At 48.3% G+C, this 17,426-nt stretch overlaps 1 pseudogene across 1 annotated transcript in view; it reads left to right on the top strand.

The window, feature by feature from the left end:
- Positions 1-14,856, top strand: part of LOC308494701 — a 43,519-nt pseudogene extending 28,663 nt beyond the window's left edge. Inside the window, exons 3-5 of the transcript in view lie at positions 12,973-13,072; positions 13,832-13,977; positions 14,634-14,856. The product of the transcript in view is annotated as an uncharacterized misc_RNA (transcript). The remainder of the gene's footprint in view (positions 1-12,972; positions 13,073-13,831; positions 13,978-14,633) is intronic.
- The last annotated feature ends 2,570 nt before the right edge of the window (positions 14,857-17,426 follow it).

Here is a 17,426-nt window from a genome sequence, read left to right as displayed (position 1 = left end):
TCTGGGCAGCGGATTGGGGACGGATTCTGCCTATTACATAGGTTCCCTCCCATCGCCCTCTGCACAGACAGGTGTGGGGGTGACCAGCCTCTAAGAGGAGCTGGACGTTGGGTACCTGTGAGGGGAATGGCAGCCACCCCCTTGCATGATGGGTGGTGGAAGTAGGGACAGGTGACAATGGGCATGGAGTCATGGGAGGAGACCAGCAGGGACTGGGAAATTGGGGTGAGAGGGAAAATGTGGGGTGTTATCTGCCCTGAGAGGAAGGCAGAGCTGATTTTGGAGCAACTAAAGAAGAATCCCTGAGGGAATAATACGGTAAGCAGTACTCTGCCACCAAATGAACGTTTACTGGTTTCTCTGTCCCCGGAGCTCGTTAGCCTACAGGACCTGGGTCCATGGCAGATGGTGCCAACAGACCATAAGGGCAGCAGGCAGCTGGGATCTCAGTGCCATCGCCAGCCCTGGGTCCACTGATCACCTGAGAGAGCAGAGTCTGCAGCCAGGAGGCCTGAGTGCAGCTCCCGATCTGGTGTCACTAGCACTTTACCTCTTCGTGCCTCAGTTTCCTCATCTGTGAAACGGGGTAAATAACAGCATTTGTGTCCAGTTGTGCTTGCAAGATTTAAAGTGTTAATATACATGAGGTGCTTGCAGCTCCGCCACATCAGTTATTATCATTATTTTTGCTATTTTATAGCTACTATATTACATGTGTAGTAGTTTTATTTTTGTCAATGAGCTTTATCTATAAGCTTCTTTGTTATGGCTCCTCCTGAGGGGTCTAATACCAGCTTTCTGGCACCCTGAGGTCCCCTTCTCCCCCATCACACTGTCATATGCATTACTTTATGTGTATTGTATCTGTATAATTTTATATGTGTTTAAATGCTCTGTAAATAAATCTGTCTGGTCTGTGCTTTATTTCCTGTGTCTGGGAGGGGGTAGATCGTGATGTTCTGGGGAGAAGGAGAGGTACATCTCAATACCTGACGCAGCACTATGAAATCTCCCCGTAACCCACCCCCACCCCATCCTGGTGACTCACAGCAAAGCACAAAGGGCTGGGAGAAGAGGGATTGGGCCATTTGGGCCAGTGCTCAGGGGCTGCCCTGTGGGGGGAAACGTGCTCTGAACAGGTGTAACCCTCACGGAACGAAGCAGAGCTGAAGTGTGACATCAGGGGCGGGGCGGTGCTGCGGGTTCCTGAGTATGAACCACAGGAGTCAGTCTCCATCTGGGGTGACGTGACGGCTAGTGATGTGACTGCTGGATGGGGGCTGAGTTGCGAGAATAAATGAACACAGAGTGTGGCCCAGTGAGGCAGCATCAGCACCGCCTACCTCAGCTCTGCTGACGTGTGCGGGGCCGCTGGGGAGGGAGATGTCCCCCACCTTATGCTCAGTCCTTCCTGACTTCTGGTCTTGGGGGCACGGACGGGCGGTGCTCTCCTTGGTCAGGACAACCTGAGCCCCACCAGTGAGGCACTGGGGCAGAGACCATTGGGGGGCACCTCCCACACCTGGGGGTGGAGGATGGGAGCCCTTCCTGCAGCAGGACCTGCGGGGTAGCAAGAGAAGGGCGAGGGCCCCAGTCAGGTCCTGTTTCCTCCCTGCCGGGTTCACAGGGCAAACAGTCAGGGAAATGGGCCGGGAACTCATGCATGCATCTATTTATTCAGGAGTGTGGATACTGACATGTTCCTTCATTTCAGCATCGATGTCACTCATTTGTGCGTGCATGTTGTCATCCCAGCATTCCTGCATTTCAGTCAGCTCCCAAGAGTCACTTATTGCACCCAGTTGTCATTAAGCATAAACTTTCATACTCATTCAATTCTTGTTTTTGTTTTCAGCAAAGTCACAATTGCCTGTAAATTAAAGGGTCAAATATTTGTACAAGATTTATTATGCAGTCTACTGTTACACTCCTCTCTGCCTCGTCTCCATTTATACCATCCTAGAGGCAACCACTTTCAATATTCTTTAGCTGATTCCGCTGGCCTTTACTTCCATAGCTCTACATACCAGGCCATAAGTGCTGAGGCTTGAGCTTTCAGGGGCAGACATTGTCTGCTGCATTGCACAGTGGCTAATGGAATAGTTAACAGTCATTGTTCTCTTTCACTCTTTGCATTCCTTCATTTTCCCAATATATTTATGTAGTAATTATGCTTAGATCAGTCATGCAGCATTTTCTTTTCCATTACTGAGTTGTGTTCCACCCAAACGGTATGTTGCAACCTTAACCTCCTGTATCTTAGAGTGTGACCTTATTTAGAAATTCGATCTTTGCAGATTCAACCAGCTAAGATGGGGTCACTAGAGTGGTGACCCCAATATGAGTGGTGTCCTTACAAAACCAGGAAATTTGGACACAGAGACAGACTTACACAGAGGGAAGTTTATGTGGCAAAACAGGGAAAACAGCATGTGAAGATGGAGGCAGAGATTGGATTGGCAGAGGTAAGCTGCAAACAAAGGAATACCAACAATTGCCAGCAGCCATCATAAGGTAGGAGGAGGCAAGGATGGATTCTAGCTAGAATCTCTGAAGGAACATGGCATTCCAACACCTTAATTTCAGGCCTCCAGTCTCCAGAACTGTGACCCAATAAATTTCTGTTGTTTCAAGTCATCTAGCTTGTCCTTTGGTCCTTTGTTACAGCAGCCCTAGCAAACTAATACAGGTTCCTTTTAAAGTCTATTATGTCACCTTTTAGAATTTCCAGTTCCCCACTTAAATTATTATATGTCTGTACTTGAACCTGGAAAGCACATTTGTTTTACTGCATTGTCTAATATTCACAAATTCTAAAGTTTGTGCTGTTCTGCCTCAGTTGAAAATTATTACCTCCTATTGTGGTTCTGGTTGTCTTGGTTGGCTTTGCTTGTATGCTAGACCATTTTAAAAACTACTATGTAGGCCTTTCCTGCTCCCCTGCCATCTTGGCGGCTGTTCTTGGTTGGGGGCTGTCCCACACCTAAGGCAGGAAGATGGTGGCTGCAAAGAAGACAAAAAAGTCACTAGAGTTGATCAACTCCAGGCTCCAACTTGTTATGAAAAGTGGAAAGTATGTGCCAGGGTACAAGCAGACTCTGAAAATGATCAGAAAAGGCAAAGCAAAACTGGTCATTAAAGAAAACACAAATAAATGAAATGATAAACGGTGCTCAGGGACAGGAAAGATCAATATCATTAAAATGTCAATCCTACCTAAAGCAACCTACAGGTTCAATGCAATCCCTACCAAAATACCAATGGTATTTTTCATAGAACTAGAACAAATAATACTAAAATTTATACGTAACCACAAAAGACTCCAAATAGCCATAGTGATATTAAGAGAGAAAAACAAAGTTGGAGGTGTTACGGTCCATGATTTCAAACTATACTAGAAAGCTATCGTAATCAGAACAGTTGTAAGAGTAGGTTAGCGTAAGAAAGGAAGCCATTTTCTGGACGACCTTAACAGGGTGTGGACCAGATGTCCTGTTTGAAAAGAGCTTATCTTGTTAACTGCCGACTGGGTGGGGTACAAGCTAGCTTATCTTGTCAAACCCCCAGAATGTGGTACAAGCCCATGATATGTATACTTTTTGAGCTATGGAAAATTACTGGATGCTTTAAAAATGCTATATAAACCCTTGGCTTTGAGTGCTCGGGGTCCTTGTTGAAACCCGCTGCTTCGGGCAGATACTCGGACCCCAGCTAGCTGGAAATAAACCTCGCTGTGTGACTTGCATTATCGCGTGTCCTCTGTCCAATTGAGGGGTGGTCGATTCTAGACCTTAACACAGTATGATACTGGCACAAAATAGGCACATAGATCAATGGAACAGAATAGAGAGCCCAGAAACTAACCCACATTTAAATGTTCGATTAATCTATGACAAAGATGGCAAGAATATACAGTGGGGAAAACACAGTCTCTTCAATAAATGTTGGAAAAACTGAACAGGCATGTGAAAAAGAATGAAACTGGCCCATTTTCTTACACCATGTACAAAAATAAACTCAAAGTGGACTAAAGATTTGAATGTAAGAGCTGAAACTAAAACTAGAAGACAGAGGCAGTAAACTCAATGACATCGCACTTAGCAATATTTTTTTGGATATGTTTTTAGGGCAAAGGCAATAAAGTGAAAATAAACAAATGGGACTACATCAGACTAAAAATCTTTTGCACCATAAAGAAAACCATCAACAAAGTGAAAAGGCAACCTATTGAATGGGTGTTGCCACGCAGCAGCCTACCTGTCTGTCTCCTTGTACCTGCCCCTAAAGAAAGGAGAGTGTGTGAAACGAATCCTTTCAGGGACTTTGCTTCACCTTTGTGCTTACACCTATGTCTCCCTGTTTGGCCCCAAAAAGATAGCTGGTCAGCCAATGATGGGTAAGATTCCCCATGGGGGGGACGACCCAAGCCAGACACAGATGCGTGGGGACCATCTGGGGAACTCGTGGGGTCGATAGAGGTGGGCACAGCCCCTCACCTTCCCCTGCCAAGGAAAGCCTCTGCCTCTGTGGCTGCATTCCTTCCCACAAACCTGCAGGAGAAGTGACTCAATGATGTGCTCTCCATCTATTCATATGCATAAAGGTTTTGTCCCTTGGGGAAGTACTTATCCTGGGACTTACGGTTCTGCTGCCTGCAGGCAAGGGTGATTAGCTTGAATCAGTTTCCTATTATAGTGCATGGAATTCACAGATCTTGAGATTGACAAGCTTTACTTCTTTTACTTCCCCACCTAACTAATAAAAGCCATGTGGTGGCATCATTGGGGCTAAGTCCTTGAGGCTGGAGTCCCTTGGCCCCACTTGCATTCTATTCTTGGCTGCTGTTTTTCTTAACACTGCACCGCCCCCCTCACAACTCTTGTCGCACGGGATGCGACAAATAGGAGAAGACATTTGGAAATAATATATCCAATAAGGGGTTAATATTCAAAATACATAAGGAACTCATATAACTGAACAACAAAAAACAAAGCAAAAAAATCTAATGCAATAAAATGAACAGACAACCTGACATTTTTCCAAAGAAGACATAGAGATGGCCAACAGACATATGAATAGATACTCAACATCACTAATCACCAGGGAATTGCAAAGAAACCACAATGAGCTATCACGTCATGTCTTTCAGATTGGCCTTTATCAAAAAGACAACAATAACAAGTGTTGCCGATGATGTGGAGAAAGGGAGCACTTGTGCACTGTTAGTGGAACTGCAAATGGGTGTAGCCACTATGGAAAACAGTATGGAATTTTCTTAAAATAAATTAAGAATAAAATTACCATATAAATGAGAAATTCCACTTCTGGGTATTAATTCAGAGAAACAAAAAACATTAATTCAAAAAGATATATGTTCATTGCGGCATTATTTACAATATTCAAGATACAGAAGCAACCTATGTACCCACTGATAAATGAGTGGGTAAAGATGTGGTATACATATATATATACACTCATACATATACATATACATATATACAATGGAATATTACTAAGTCATAAAAAAGAATAAAATCTTACTGTTGCGACAACATGGGTGGACCTAGAGAGTACATAAGTCAGACAGAGAAAGAAAAATACTGCATGATTTCACGTCTGTATGTGGAATTCTACAAACAAAAGAAACAAACAAAACAGAAGCAGACTCATAGATACAGAGAAAAAAACTGATGTTTGCCAGAGGAGAGGGGCAAGGAGTAGGCAAAAATGCTGTGGGGGATTTCTTAATGTACAAACTGCCAGTTTAAAATGAGTCACGGGGATGTGAAGTACAGCATCGGGAATACAGTCAATAATATCGTAACTCTGTACTAGACTCACCGTGGTCATCACTTCGTAAGGTATGTAAATGCCAAACCACTGTGTTGTACACCTGGAACTTATGGAATATTCTGTGTCAACTATAACTTTAAAATACACTTTGAAAAAAGATAAATAAATAATGTTTCCATAATATTTTGGCCAAATAACTTGACAGTCACTTGCATGCGTCATAACCCCCATCCCTAAACATTCAGCATTCATCTCTTTGACAAAAGCACATTTCTTTCTATCCATAATATTATAACAATGGGGAAAATAAATAAAATTCTCAAATATATTCAAATTTCAAGATCATATAAAATTATCTTAATTATCCTCCAAAAAATAAATTTCTATCAGCTTTTAAAAAGAAATCATCTCTATTTAGTAACACTTTTTAAATGTCTGCATAATCTTCCACGGTGTGGATATGCACATGGGACTATTGGGACGAGGGCCACAGCTCACCTAGGCATCTGTCCCCTCAGCAGGGCAGAAGAGGGGCCCCCGTGCAGGGTCACACCTAGTCCCCCAGAAATCTCTCTTGAACAGGTGTCAGGTGGACCTGAGAGCTTGTCTGAGTGCAGTCCTTCCCCACAAGGGCCCACAGTGAACCCATGGACTTCCTTTAATGCCCCTCCTGCCCCGGGGATTGCACCTCATATTCAGGGGGTGAAGAAAAGCTCCACACATTGGAACTAAGATTCAACCACCGCAAACCATCTCATCGGCACCGACACAGCCCGTGAGAACCCAAGCCCTGCTCCTGCCCCCTGCATCTCTCACACACTCACCCCCACCATCTACCCTGATGCCACCAGGACTTATCTCATGTCCTTTCCCTGTTTGTGTCAGTCACACCTGGTCCCCCAACGTCCTGCACACTCATCTCCACAGCTCTGCAGACCCCTATTCCTTCTCCTCTCACATCCCGTCCCCAACTCCTGAGACCTTCCCACTGAGCCCCTGAGCTCTCAGCCCAGGATGAGCCAAATCCCCAGAGTACTCTGTCAGGAGGTTCCTTCACCTCGCAGCTCTGACAGAAGCCTGGGCCTCCCCAAGGACACGGCTCCCTTAAAGCCCTCCCCCACAGTGGTGTACCTCTCCCTTCCGTAGGTACCTCGTACCCCATGTTCCTCTCTTCCCTAAACATTTTCTTACGTGAACCTTCTGTACTCAGATTACGGCCTCCACTCCCCTCACTGTAACTATTCCCTGTGAACCCACAGGTCACTCCCCCATTGTTGACTCTTTTAGCTCCTGGCCCACCGTCACCCTGACCAGCAGAGTTATCTCCTTGGTCCTCGCTGATTTCCACATAAGCAGAGGTGGGAGGCTGAAGAGTGGTCCCCAGAGATGTCCAGCCCTCATACTTGGAAACTGAATGGCCTCAGTGGCCAAAGGGACCTGGGTGATGTAATTCAGGGTAAGGACCTTAAAATAGGGAGACTCCCTGGATTATGCGGGTAGGCCCAATCACACCACGCAAACCTTTAAAAGCAGAGAAGTTTCTCGATGGAGTCAGAGATGCTATAGCAGATATGTGGCCGAGGGGAAGTCAGAGAGGTTCCAAGTGGGGGAAAGACTGGGTGTTGTAGGGGCCTTGTTCCGGGACCAAACAGATCCTCTAGGAGCTCAGGGTGGCTCCAGCTGGCAGCCAGCAAGGAAATGGGGACCTCAGCCCTACGTCTGCAAGAAACAATTCAGACACCAAATTTGTGAGCTTGGCACTAGATTCTCCCAGCGCCCCCAGTAAGGAACAGAGACCTGCCAACACCTTGATCTTAGCCCAGTGAGAGCATGTCGGACTTGGCCCCACACACTGTGAGGTAATCAGTGGGTGCTGTCTAAAGCCGCTAGGTCTGTGGTACTTTTATGGCCGTGGGGACCCCACGCAGCAGAGGGGATGCTCCCAGTCCCTGGCTTCTCACTTCCCTGAGCTCCTCTTCCCATGGCCTTCCATTCTGCTCTCCCTGGGCCTCACACTCTTGTCGTCCCCTAGACCTTGTCACTACCTACAGCCCAGCCCTTCCACAGTCTCGATTCCATGCTCCCCTCTTTCTGCCACCATCTTCCTGCTCATCGCCTTGCAGGGTGGCCTAAGCCCTGGAAACACTGACACGATGATTTTATCAGATGTTGTAATGTAACACCAGCAAACCATTCATCACAAATGTGCCTGTTTATGGCATTGGCAGAAGAACAGAGACACAGATCAATGGAATAGAATTGAGACTCCAGAAAGAAAAACGGATATATATGGGCACATAACTTTTTACAAAGGAGCCAAAAACATACAACGGAGAAAAGAATACCTCTTCAATAAAATGATGCTGGGAAAATTGGAAAGCCACATGCAAAAGAATGAAACTAGACTGCTATCTGTCATCATGTATCAAAATTAATTCAAAATGGATCAAAGACCTCAATACAAAACCTGAAACAATAAACTGCATAGAAGAAAACATAGGTACTAAACTTATGAAACTTGGGTTCAGAGAGGATTTATGAATTTAACCTCAAGGGCAAGTGAAGTAAAAGCAAAAATCAATGAATAGGACTATATCAGACTAAAAGGCTTCTGTACAGTAAAAGAAACCATCAACAAAACAAAGAGGCAACCAGTTGAATGGGAGAAAATACTTGCAAACAAAGCTGCTGATAAGCGGCTAATATCCAAAATATATAATACAACTCAATAGTAACAAAAACAAACAATCTAATTAAAAAATGGGCAGAGGACCTGAACTGACACTTCTCCCAAGAAGACATAAAAACGGCCAACAGATATATGAAAAAATGCTCAACTTCACTAGCTATTATGGAAATGGAAATCAAAACCACAATGAGATATCACCTCACCCCAGTCAGAATGGCTTTCATCAACAAGACAAATAGTAACAAGTGTTGGAGAGGCTGTGGAGAAAAAGGAACCCTCATACACTGTTGGTGGGAATGCAGACTGGTGCAGCCGCTATGGAAAATAGTATGGAGGTGCCTCAAAAAATTACGAATAGAATTAACATATGATCCAGGAAGTCCTCTTCTAGAGATCTACCCCAAAAATCTGAAAACATTTATCCATAAAGATGTATGTACCCCTATGTTCACTGAGCATTATTCACTGTGGCTGAGACATGAAAACAACCAGTGTCCTCCGATAGATGATTGGATAAAGAAGTTGTGGTATATATACAATAGAATACTACTCAGCCATAAGAAAAGATGAAATACTGCCATTTGTGACAATGTGGATGGATCCTGAGATTATCATGCTAAACAAAATGAGTCAGACAGAAAAAGTCAAGAACCATATGATTTCACTCATATGTGGCATATAAAACTGAAAGCAACAAATGAACAAGACAAGTAAACCAAAAAAAACTCATAGACACAGACAACAGTTTAGTGGTTACCAGAGGGTAAGGGAGGAGGGAGGTGGGAGATGAGAGGAAAGGGGGCCAAATATATGGTCATGAAAGGAGAACTGATTCTGGGTGGTGAAAACACAGTGTAATATATAAATGATATATTATAGGATTGTAATCTTGAAACCTGTATAATTTTACCAACCAATGTCACCCCAATAAATTTAATGAAAAAAATTTAAAAACCCACAAATGTGCCTGTTTCCCAGGCCTGGTGTCCACTCCGTGATACATCAATTCCAACACTCCTTAAGCCCACTGGGACCCACTTTATTGATCCTACTGCCATCTATTTACTGTCCCTCATCCCTCGATGTCCTCTCCTCCCTCCTCACTCATTTTAAATTCCATGATAAATAATGTCAATCCCTCCCTTGTCTCTCACTTGCTTTGTCACCCTTGCATGGAAAGACAACACAGCTGGTGAATTTGGCGTCTGTCTGCCCTGCACCTGCCCCCGTGCAGCTTCAGGAGGCTGAGAACAACTCACAGCCACGCTGACCACTGTCACCTCAGCGTCATGACCCAAACCACAGGGGAGCCCACACGGCTCCCAGCCATCACCCTGTCCTTGCACGTTCACTCAGGCTCCTCCCATCCTGGCTGACCTTACACCCCTCTCTGCTCACCATCCAGCCCCCTTCCCATTCTTATTACCGCTGATGGCCTTGTTTCCTAGCTCACCGAGAACGCTGAGCACATTAGAAGGCACCTTTACAGATTTCCACCACCGTCCACTTCCAGACCGTCATCACAGATTCACTGTCCCTACTGCTGGCCAGAGCCAGTCCCCTTGCTGGTGCTCTAGACCGTGTCCCTTCTCGTCTCCTTAACGTGTTGCTCTAGCGATTCTCCCTTTTTTCTCATCTGTCATCTCCCCCCAACTAGTCACTGTGGCAGTCACGAGAGTGCCCGTCCCAGGCCCTCAGCGAGAGGGAGGATAATCAACTGATGTCCTCGGTGCTGCGCTCTCAGATCTCTTGCCATGTTTGCTCTGAGTCTGCGCTTCCCACAGGCTCCTCCCCATCAGAGACTGAGAACAGCAGGAAAGTAAGACAGGACCCTCACTCCTCTGAAGGCTGACTGAGGCTCCAGGGCCCCCTGACACCTCACTGAAGTGTCCTTACTCTGCCCTGGGTCTAGGATGCCTCAGCCCACGTTTCTCCTCTCTCCTTCACTTGGATTCAGATGCGATGGCTCTCCCAGCCTTGCCCATGTCCCTCCCCATTTTCTCTCACAGCTGTTTCCTCTGATAACATCCTGCGCATTTAATACCGTGTTGGTGTCTGCTCCTCAGGGACCCTCACTAACACAAGTGGTGTCAGGAGTGGCCCAAGAACACAGGCAAAGACGGCATTTGGGACTAGCGCGCCCACTGCCTGCAGACCAAGAGGAGGCTGTCTAGGTCGCTAGGTGGGACACCAGGTGGCAGCTGAACTGCTACACGTCACTCCTGGTGACCTGAGAAAATGTCCCGGTTTGGGGGAATGCTATGGCAAGTGTGAGGACAGAAGCCCTTGAAAAACACTTGGCGGGGTCAGGGTGCCTACAGAGACAGTGGAGGTGGCTGATTGTGGGTGAGGTGGCACGTTGTGTGGATACCCCAGCCCTAGAGAAGGATCGTGGGCATCTGAGGAGTTAGCACCATCACAGGCTGGTGTGAGAGCCTCTGCAGCGGCTCACAGACAGGCACTTGTCTCATGTACAGGACGGCAGGTGGAGACGGGTGGCAGTGAAGACGGAACTGTGAGGGTCGCAGAACCCTGTAGAGATGGTTGGACACTCAGCCGAGGCAGCCTTGTTACGTGAAAATCAGGCCCTGGTGGGAGAACCTAAGATCCTGCAAACGGACAGGGTTATCCTGAGGGATGCCCTCTGGACCCACTGGGCATGCAGAGGGGCTTCCCCTTCTCTAGTACCAGTTAGCTCTCCCTCTGTGCTGGGGGATGCGGCAGAAGCCACAACTATGATGCAAAGGGGATCTCGGCAAGAACTAGCCATCATGTATCTGTAGCAGCCCGTGGAGCACCTCTGGGGTGGGATTTTAGGGTTTTGATCAAGTAGCCAGAACATCAGGCTGGATAAACACGAATTCACTGGCTTAGACGCACTTTCTCAGCACATGGGTTTATCAGGGACCCAAGATACAGAGCCGACTTACTGCTGGGTGACTCTTCACAGCCTGGAAACAATGATGTCCAACTCTCAACCAGGTGCATGTGACTTAGTCGCACTGGTAGATGGTAGAGGATGGAGAAAGAGGCTGAAGGAGTGGGGGTATCATTGTGTGAGGCCAGAGACCCAGCAGCGGATCATGTTCCACAGGAGAACCCAGAGGGCTCACCTGTCTCCAAAACCATCAGGAAGACGCTGGAGAAGGCCCTGTGTCACTAAGTTTGGGGATGTTGTGTCCTCTGCAGGCTGGATGACAGTGAAAGGAGATCCCAGAGTCAGCTCATTAGTATCATGGGGAGGGTATGGCCCTGAAGAGACAGAGGCCAAATGGTGACGGTTACCCAGCAACAGCCAGAGGCCACAGTCACTATAACAACCCCAGAGCAGCAACAGGGAGGGAGCCTGACCTGCGGGAGTGGTGACGAAGGCTGATGGAGTCGTGTCTCTGGGTCAGAACAGGGGTGTCTCAGTCCTTATCGGCTGCTGTAACAAGTACCATAACCTGGGTGACTTATAAACAGAAACCTATTTCTCACAGTTCTGGAGGATCAAGGTCAAAGTGCTTCGCTGTGTGGTGAGAGCGGCTTTCTCAGAAGGCGCCTCCTAGCAGTGTCCTCACGTGGTGGGGGAGCCAGGGGTCTCTCGGTCTCTTTTATAGGAGCACTAAGCCCATTCCGGAGGGCCCCACCCTCCCAGAGGCCCTACCTCCTAATATTACCACCTGGGGGGAGGATTCCAACATGTGAATTATGGGGGGACGCAAACATTCAGACCGTAGCGGATGGGTGGTCAACACGTGAGCTGCTTAACATCTAGATTAAAAAAGCAAGACTGAGGAGCAGCAGACTGTGGGGTTTTGTCCCAATAGAGTCATGCTCCCTTGCTCAGTACCCAGACCTGAGCCAATTTTCAGAATCAGAGCCCACTGACGGAAAAGAAGTCCAAAGCCCCAGGAGGAAGGACCCTGGAACACCATGGTGAGTAAGGAGGGGACAGTCCCCTCATCCTCCTGCAAAGGCACCTCAGCCATTTACTTGGGTGACTGGACACTGGGGACACAGAAACGACCAGACTGTTAGGGTTAGGGTTAGGGTTAGGAGTATAGGGTTAGGGTAGCAGTATTGCACACAGGGTGTGTGTTGCCATCGGTACCCGGATTCCCACAGCATCACCACGTCCCCCTGACAGTGGGGCTTACAGGTGCCAGGTCACAGGTGGATCCTGGACAAGCCTGGCTCTCAGCATGACCACTGGGTCCATGATCCGCGGGGGTTGTTGCCCCGTTTCCCAAGTACTGACCAGCACTGATGCACTTGACAGTTGGAGGAACCCTCCCACGGGGTCCCTGTCTGTGGAGCAGGGTCTCTCATTGTGCTAAAGGGCAGACGGAAAACTCTGAAACTGCCCCATCCCGGCCAGAAACGATGCTGTGTCGCAGGGGCGGTGCTGTGGAGGGTTTTGCAGGCGCTGTAGGGTGAGCACCACCAGTAGAGACCTGACTGAAGCAGGGCCGTGTTGGCGTTGCCTATGATCTCCATTAACCCAGCAACCTGTCCCTGCGGGAACCTGACGGGGTCAAAAGAAGGCGTGAGATTACCTCAGACCTGAGCAGGTACAGCCCTGCTGGCAGCTGCGCGCTGGATGCGGTACCACCGCTGGCGCCAGTGATAAGGCCGCAGGGACAGGGCGCGTGGGTGGGACTGTGGGAGGGAGTTCCTTTTATTCCCATCGGAAAGGTGGAGGTGAAATGATGAGCACGCGGAAGGAACAATATTTATTCATATTTGCCTCTGGGCCATTTGACCTCCCAGCCCTCTGTAATACAGTCTGAAGAGATCGGGGCCTCCTGCACATCTCATACACGTGACAGGTGACCTGTGAACAGCCTCGGGGTTAGTGGCACCGACCACCTGTGCCGTCAAAAATCTGCCTGTAATTGAAGTCAGTCCTTCCCACACGTGGATTCCCAACAGCCAGTTGGCCCTTGAACACCTCAGTTTTGAATTGAGTGGGTGAATAGAACTGAATAGGTCAACAAAAACAATCCTCTTCCAAGGGGACCCACACAGTTCAAACCCCCATTGCTCAAGTGTCACCTGTAGCTCCCATCACTGACAGCGTCTTGCAGACTGGGACGCTGAGCAAGAGGTGGACAGGCGCCTCGGTAACACGGGCCCTGCAGAGGTGGGACTGAACCTTGCAGAGACTCCGGGAGTGGCCGCCTCAGTCCAGGCCTAGAGTCCAGCGGGGAGGGCCGTGCAGCCATATCCCCTCTACAGGAAGACTCTCTGCATCCCGCCTCGCTCGCTGCAGAGAAGGAAGCACGCTGCCTGGTCGGCCTGTGGGTTCTCACACACACATTCCACACCTGGTGTACTGCTGGGCCCACACTCTGCGTGACACAGAAGGACGCCAGCCTTGAGTGGGACCTGGACCTGGAAGGACACTCGGCAGCTCCAGGCCCTGGTGCATCCCCACCACCCAGCAGCCCCCGTGCTGTTCGAGGTATCAGTGGTGGGAGGGGATGCAGCGTGGGGCTGAACCGGGCCCAGTGGGAGGAGCACAGTGCCGGCCCCTGGGCTCTGGAGGAAGGCCATGCCATCCACAGCACAGACGGACCCCTTTGGGAAGGAACTCTGGGTGTGTTACTGGGCCTGATAAGACAGAATGCTGACCTTGGACACCAAGCAGCCATGGGATTACAAATGTCCCTAGGACTTGGGGTCTGCGTAACCCAGTAAGACATACATTGGACAGGCCCAGCAGTCCATCGTGAGGTGGAAATGGTCCATCTGTGGCTAAGCCTGAGTCACGTGCTAACATCCACCAGACAGCATCCCCCTGAAGAGGCCCCGAACAGCCAGGCAGACAAACTGACCTCAGCCAGCCTTCATCACCGGTCAGCCCAGGACCAGGTGGACGGGCACATGGATGCGGTGACCACGATAGCAGAGGTGGGGCTACATCAGGCCCAGCAGCTTTGACTCCCACGTACCAAGGCTGTCCCAGCTGCTGCCACCTTGGAATGTCCAAGTGTCAGCATTAGACCCATACCAGGCCCTTATTTGGTCCTATTTCTGTAGGTGACCAACTAGCCACCAAGTGACAAGCTGACTACAGTGAGCCTTCCATCCTGGAGCGTCAGAGGTTCGTCCCCACAGGGACAGACACCTATGCCATGTGTGAGTTTTCCTGTCCTGTCCTCAGAACATCAGCGGCACCACCACCTGGGGGCTTCGAAACCCCTGACCCAGTCTTGGAACTGCTCTCGGCACAGCATCTGACCGGGGACCCACTTCACATGAAGGAGGTGCAGGCCGGGCGTGACGTGGGGTCCACTGGTCATGTCCCATCTGCACCGCCTGGGGCTGCTGGCCACACAGAGCACTGGACAGGCCTCCTGAAGGTGCCAGTGAAGTGCCAGCTTTGAGGACACGCCCTGAAGGGAGAGGGTGACATGGTCCAGGACGCAGAGTATTTGCTGAATCAGAGACTTCTGTGTGCTGAGTTCTCAACAGAAAGAGAACGTGGGTCCAGGACCAGGGGGTGGGAGCAGGTATGGCCCTGGTCTCCATCACTTAGAGTCCCCTCTGGGGGATGTGGCACTTCCTGTCTGCACAAGTCTGGGCTCTCAAGGGCAGGAGGTCCAGGTTCCCAAAGTGGGGGGCACTCTTACCAGGGGACACGACAAACGTCCCACTGAACTTACATTATGTTTGTCACCAGGGAAGTTGGACACCACGTGCCTAGGGACAAGCAGGTGAGAAGACGAGTCCCCTCTTCTTGAGCCAAGAGTAATGGACCCTGATCCTCGGGGGAGGGGGGCTGCTGTCACATAATGGGGGCAGGAGGAATATGTGGGGACCTGGGTTATATCCTGGGCACCTTGTAGCTTCCTCTCGTTCCCTGTAACTGTGAAGGGACACGTACAGCAAAGGAGTCTGAGAAGGCTTTGACTTCCAAGGGCCAAGGCCCCTGAGTAGGAAGGTTTGGGTCACATCTCCCAGATAAGCCACCAGGGTCCCCACTCCTGTGCCCTGAAATCCATGGCAGCATTTGTGCAGAGGCCCTGCTGCCCAGGGCCTGTTCCCGGACAATGACTGCTCACAGGAGGGACACTGAGGCAGGCCATTCCCGGGGCTCCTCTGATGGCCGGTTTGGCTCGAGCACTCTCCCAGGGCCTGGCTCCACTTCACTCAGATTGCCCGGCAGGGACCTGAGATACGGCTGATGAACATTCTCCCCCGACCATCAGACTGGTGACCCATCCGCTGTCTCACCAAGCGTTTTCTGGCTCCTTCTCCATAGTCTCCGACAGGCGTTTCTCCTGATAACATACTGCTGAGTTTAATGCTATCTTGGGGTCTGCTTCTTGGGGGACCCCAAGTAACAAAATCATTTTAATCGGTATACAAACGACCTATTATCCCATCTTGTAAAATCCTTCTCTTCACCCAGCTTCTCTCACCAGCATCTGCTCCATTTCGCTTGTCTTTGTATTACCTCTTTGAGGTAACATGTTTATTGCTTTAAGCCACTATATTTTGGTGTAGTTTGTTGCACAGCAACAGATAACTAATAAAGCTCTCCTAAGTTTCTATGAGTCTCCACCCTTATTTCCTTGCACTTTGAAAATGTTATCTGCACTCGCTGTTTTCAATTCTTCTCTGCCTATTCTCTCTTTTATTCTCGTGTATTTTCTCCTTTCTTACTTCTTTCCTTCCCTCCTTCCTTTATTCTCATTATGAGATATCTCAAACATACAAAATAATACTACGTGGTTATGCTAAAAGGAAGCGTTATCTGCCTATATATGTTAAAAATATAATGACACAATATGGAATAAAAGGAAAGGAAAGGAATTAATTAATAGTCTGAAAAGAAAATGCCTGGGTGATTCTGCAACCAAGGAAATGACCTCCAGCTCTTAATTCCTCTCCTTAAGCTGAGTTGGGTTTATTTTCAGAACAGACACATCAGCAACAGGAAGCCTTACACATTCCTGGTGAAAGTTTAAATTGACACAAGCACTACAGCAGCAAAATGAGTGAAGGACACCCTCACACATGGGGATAACTCCCTACGTAATGCTGAGTCTCAGAAGAGTCCATGCTGTACGAGATCACTGGACAGCAAGTTCAAAAATGGGCAAAAGTAAGTAATATTTGGTTTGGGGATATAAACACTTAGTGTAAAATCTTTAGAGACTCTCCAGGGAGTCAAGATAGAGGTTCCATCTGGGGATCCAGATAGGGGACACGGCCACGGGGGCTTCTTCACAGGTTCCATTTCTGACACCAGTGGTGTGTGCCCAGGTTTTTACTTGATCATATTTCCTAAACTGAGATTTTTCAAACTGTGACTTGTGAACCATTCCTGGTTAATTTTTTAATAAGGAAATTCCAAAGTGTATTGCCATGATCCTTAGAAAGAACTACCCACCTTGGAACAAGCCACAGCCAATTGTTATGAGCCATGTCAGAGAGCTGGCTGGGGTGTCACAGGAAACAGCACTGGCTAGAAACAGGTCATGTGATCACTGGCATCTCTATAGATTTTCTGGGATACAATGTTCACTGTGACAGGCAAAGGAATTCTATCCGTGAAGGATTTGATGTGTTACATTTAACCTCACATACAACTGAATTGACTACTTTTACAGAAGTGGAAACACACATTGTTGATAAATGTCAGTTAAACTGGAAAACGCTAAAGGGGAAACCAATGATAGACTAGAGAGTGTGAATTCACACTATCTAGTGTGAATGGAAGATACAACAGAGCTGCTTTAACACAAACTCCAGCGGAGCTTATCAACAGTGTTTTTTAGCATCACGTTGGTGTCCAAACCACTTGTATCAAATTTCATTCAAAAACACAGTGACAGATGGGACATTTATTCTAGGATGCCAACCGGACAGCTACTTTTGGAACACTTTGTTCCTAGATTGGAGTTAACCATCCCTGCCCACTGCATCACACCAAAATTGTTGTCAGGAT

Source organism: Rhinolophus hipposideros, assembly GCF_964194185.1.
Source record: "Rhinolophus hipposideros genome assembly, chromosome: 3".
NCBI classification, from domain to species: domain Eukaryota; kingdom Metazoa; phylum Chordata; class Mammalia; order Chiroptera; family Rhinolophidae; genus Rhinolophus; species Rhinolophus hipposideros.
Note: the sequence above shows the minus strand (reverse complement) of the source record. Positions and strands in the feature narration are given on the sequence as shown.